The 4,878-nt window shown below is 41.3% G+C and overlaps 1 pseudogene; it reads left to right on the top strand.

Moving 5' to 3' along the window:
• The first annotated feature begins 2,005 nt into the window (after positions 1 to 2,005).
• Positions 2,006 to 2,265, top strand: LOC116900201 (annotated as a pseudogene).
• Positions 2,266 to 4,878: the final 2,613 nt, after the last annotated feature.

Raw genomic sequence — 4,878 nt, 5'->3', positions numbered from 1 at the left:
TCCCAAGAGGATGATTCCTTCATTAATTCAATACATACGAATTGAGTACTAAGTATATTCAAAACGCTATGTCAAGTTCTACAGTTACAAAGATTAGTTTGGTGCCTGCCCTCGGTAATCTTAAAGCTCGCTGAGTGTCCCCTGAATTATGTCTGGACCACATTGCTTTGTAACCAGTGCTTCCCCTCCCTCCTCAGTCTCTCAACGGTGAGCAGGTACACCATCTTAAGCATATCGTGTAATTAGTAAATGTTTGTGGAAGTGAATTCTTTAATATCCACCATCTCCAGCCACTCTGTGAGCCTAGAAGGTAGACACATGCTTGTGAATTTCTTTTTTTTTAAAGATTTATTCATGTATTATATATAAGTACACTGTAGCTGTCTTCAGACACACCAGAAGAGGGAATCAGGTCCCATTACAGATGGTTGTGAGCCACCATGTGGTTGCTGGGAATTGAACTCAGGACCTCTGGAAGAGCAGTCAGTGCTCTTAACGGCTGAGCCATTTCTCCAGCCCCCGGCTTGTGAATTTCTTAATGCCAAGTGAGAAGGGTGTTATTTATATAATAGCAGTTTTGTCAGCATCTTTGTTAAGGTGTGAGTTGCTGTGAAATAACAAAATGCGATTTCTGCTTTCTCGGTTTAAATAGGTTTCTTATTGGAACATGAGGGATACTCGTCTCTTTGCAATGTTGAAGCTAGTTGAGGAAAATACGGCAAAGGAAAGGTGCTCCCTGAGTGACGTTGCTCACTGTTGAACCCGCCCTCTGTTTTTCATTGAAATATAAATGAGAAAGGCAGCCGAGACAAAACAAAACCAAAGTGTTTCTCAAACCGTGTTGAAGCTTCATAATCTTGTACTCAGATTATTCTACTATATTCTTTTTTTTTTTTTTTTCGGAGCTGGGGACTGAACCCAGGGCCTTGCACTTCCTATAATATATTCTTATATCAAAACAAAGCGTAAGCTTTGACTTGCTGTGCTTAATTGGTTGTATACTCTGGGTCTGTTTTCCAGGTCTGTGGATGTGATATAATGGACAAGAAGCAGTTCAGAAGACTATTGTAGTGCCCTTGATAAAAAGAGCCTCTCAGGAACGTTCCCGCTCTGATGTCCTGTGGAGTAAATTGTGCCTCGCTGCATTATTAATGGAATTGTTAGGCGGTGCAAAGCTTGCATCCAACCCTCTCACAGAGTACGTAGAGGCAGGCTGTACTGCTGGATCGAAGCCGCTTATAACCAGGAGTCAGAATCAACTGCTAATAGACAGCTTAATCCAAGCATGATGACTTCCATTAATCTGTGATGAGTTTTTATTTCCCATTATGAACTAAATATGTAAACACAAAAGACTTTGCAGGGCCGTTTTTGAGAGGATTTAATTCTCGGGGCTCCCTCTGCTGGTGGTAAAGGGCGACAGATTACCCGAGAACTGAAGGATGAGGGTAAAGTCATTACCATGATTTTGCCATTTATATTAGAGCTAAATTTAATGTTGGACACTCAAGCAATCAAACCAAATGTTTTGGTTTATAAACTAGCTAGTTTTTTCCACTAAAGATTAAGCGATATTCTTGTGGTTGAATTAATTAGTCTTTTCATCACAGAAAATTGAGCTATTTTGTATTTAAAATAAATATTTGCCAGAGTTATACCAAGCAATTTTTAACATTATTTATACAACGTATTACCAATAGCTTATAGAATAGAAACTGAGCTGTTAATAGAAATGTACTGAAGATTTAGAAGCTACCCAAACTACTTCACCCTGCCTATGTAATTCCCATACTGCATAAATACATCTCACAGAGCAACTGATAAAAATAAATCACTCTCTGAGACATAAGTCCACTTTAACATAGCATATAGTTTACATTAAAAGTTTGGGACAGGGTTGGGGATTTGGCTCAGTGGTTAGAGCGCTTGCCTAGCAAGTGCAAGGCCCTGGGTTCGGTCCCCAGCTCCAAAAAAAAAAAAAAAAGTTTGGGCCAGTGAGGAGCGGGTGACGGGTTGGAGTGTGAGTAACGGTGAGGAGATGTGGTTCGAGATTCTCCCTGGCCTCGCCATTATGGGGGTGTGCCTGGTCATCCCCGGGGTGTCCACTGCGTACATCCACAAGTTCACCAACAGGGGCAAGGAAAAGAAGTTGCTCGAGTTCATTACCAATGGTATTTGGTGGAACACGATAGACGTATATCTGGTGTCAATCGCTACTATGCTTCCAAGGGCCTGGAGAACATTGACTAAGGAAGCATTTTCCTGGCTGATGAACAAAATTACTCAGCTATGCTCATCTGTTCCTGTTAGAAGGCTATGCAGCATATTATATACTATGTGCATGTTATGAAATGCATAATAAAAAGTAAAATAAAAAGTTTGGGACAATTTTCCAAGCAGAGCCCTCTGAGACTGAGTGCTTTAACAGGCATCTTCGGAAGTATACGCAAGTTATACTTTTACATTAAAAAGTCCTTTTCTATTTAGCATCGCATTGTGCCAACAATCCTTGAACTGGGACAGAAACTGTTATTCCTGTTTGACAAACACAGGAACAGATATCAGAGAGGTTAAGGGACTGACTCCAAATTGCATTCTTCTTAGTATTAAATCTCCTTGGGCTTACCCAAGGAGGCTCAAAACACTGTCCTTGGAGAGCTATTCAATGATAAGTCATCAGGGAAAGCCTTGGGGGAGGCGTGGCTCTCTGGGAGGGCCCTTGCCTAGCGCGCATGAAGCCCCGTGTTGAATCACCACCACCACCACACGCTGCAAAGCTAGAAATTGCTTTTAAAGCCACCTAGGTTTCAACAGAGCACCTTAGCTTCGCTCGTCTTTCCACGGCTGTACTTCATAGCACTCTACTCACTTCTTAGTGAGCTCCGGTATCTCGAGAGCTGTAGTCCATCTCAGCTAAGCACCCTGGTAATGAGATGGGAAGAGAGAAAAGAAGGCAGGTAAGACTCGGTCAGGTGGGGTTCTAGAAGGATCTTGAAACTTCAGCTAGTCCTCAGCTAAACTTCGAGGGGGCAAACACTGTTGTCAGGGGATTTTTTTTTTATCCGAGAGAGAACTCCTTAGCATTATCCACTGTGCCAGTGTTCAGAAGCTGGACTATGTCTCAAAATTCCAAGATCACGTTAAGATCCAAGATCGTGTTAGAATTCTAGGACTGCGTACAACTATTACCTGGGTTCTAACTGTCAGCCTCAAGGTAAGAACAATTGAATACTTCAGTTCCCAGTATCCCCCAGGCCTGTAAGCAGATAGTCCTTTGAAACCAAATCACGAACTAAGCTTTTTTTCCTCCCCATGCATAAGTGAACAACCTTTTAGCAAAATTAATGACAAAAGTTGAGAGCAAGGAGTCGGGTGTAACCAGCAGCCACCGTGAAATAGGTTTGATGGTTTCGGTTCCAAGCACATCGGGAGAGTTCGAGGGCACAGTTGATAGGATGGTGATGAGGAGCTGATATACAGAGCCCAGATTAAATTCCCATTTACCCCGAGAGATATTTATAGGCATGATCTCTCAAGGTTACAGGGAAGGGCAGAGACCAGACAGAACAACAGTCCACCTGAGTTGTAGCTGGGATGTAGAGAGGCCTGCAGGTTTGTCCTTCTTGCCTAACACGTTTGAGAATGTTTCAGTAAAAATATTTGGGTAGGAAAATGTATGCCTGAAGATTTATATTTGATAGGTAGGCCCAGTAAAAATTCAAAAGCCTATCAATTTATTTTAAGAGAGATACTACTTACATCTCAAAATAGATGAGAAATTATTAGTTCCCTAATGGAAACTTTGTTTAGAATGCATGCTATTTATACCCTAAAATAAGGAATAAAGATGAGAAATATAAAATTATTATATTTGTGTAACTATAATATCTACCCAGTGTGTGTGTGTGTATGTATATATGTGTGTGTGTGTGTATATATATATATACATATATATATATATATATTCTGTCAAGTGTTAGCATTTTGCCTCTATATAGCTTTCTAAGAAATCAACTCAATTTCAACTGCATTCAGTGTTAGCCAGTACAGACAGGTGAAATTGACATGTTGTGTTCCACAGATTCTACTCCAACAACTCTTCTTGAAAATGAATCTGTTGTCCTCTGACCCTGAGGCTTCAGCTCGCACTCGCCTCTATGCTGGTTTCTTGATTTTTTTATCAAAAGTTGAGCAAAAAGACTTAACTATATGTTCAAAAGTATACTCATACTTAATCTATATCTCACCTGTCTGACTGATCCACTCTTCAGAACGTAACCAAAGAATCAGATGAGAACTGAAGAGGCATCTGAAAAATGTCAGGGCAAACCTTATTCACGGTATTCCCAGCGACATGCCATGGTCGCTCATTTATAGTCGATGTGCTCCTGTTTTTACATATCTCCCAACCAACTTGTTTGCCTGAGAAGAAAAATGCTGTCGGAGTGCACACCAACAATGAGAACTGTGTCTATGTATGCCAGATGCAAACCAAATTACCTCTCAGGTTGAAGAAATAGAAGACTGGAAAATTGCAAAGCGCACACACACACACACACACACACACACACACACACACACACACCACCTCTCTAGGCTAAATATAACATCAGAAAACAAGATTAAAATGTGTGTTTTATAATCTCAGGTGTATGATAAAATGGAGGGGCTGTATTGCCTGCTAACTCCACTAAGGAGTTTTTACACAATCACTTGGCTCAGACCAGGCTGTCAAAGACCTAGGGAGAGCTCCCTTAGGTTTACTCTAGGGAAGAAAGGACAGGTCTCTTCATCCATGCCTGAATGCAAACCCAGCTGCAGAGGCCCAGGAGGAACCCGACAGGGAAAGGGACAGATAAGGGTTGGCAGCCAACATGA

This window comes from Rattus rattus, chromosome 5, assembly GCF_011064425.1.
Source record: "Rattus rattus isolate New Zealand chromosome 5, Rrattus_CSIRO_v1, whole genome shotgun sequence".
Classification (NCBI taxonomy): domain Eukaryota; kingdom Metazoa; phylum Chordata; class Mammalia; order Rodentia; family Muridae; genus Rattus; species Rattus rattus.
Note: the sequence above shows the minus strand (reverse complement) of the source record. Positions and strands in the feature narration are given on the sequence as shown.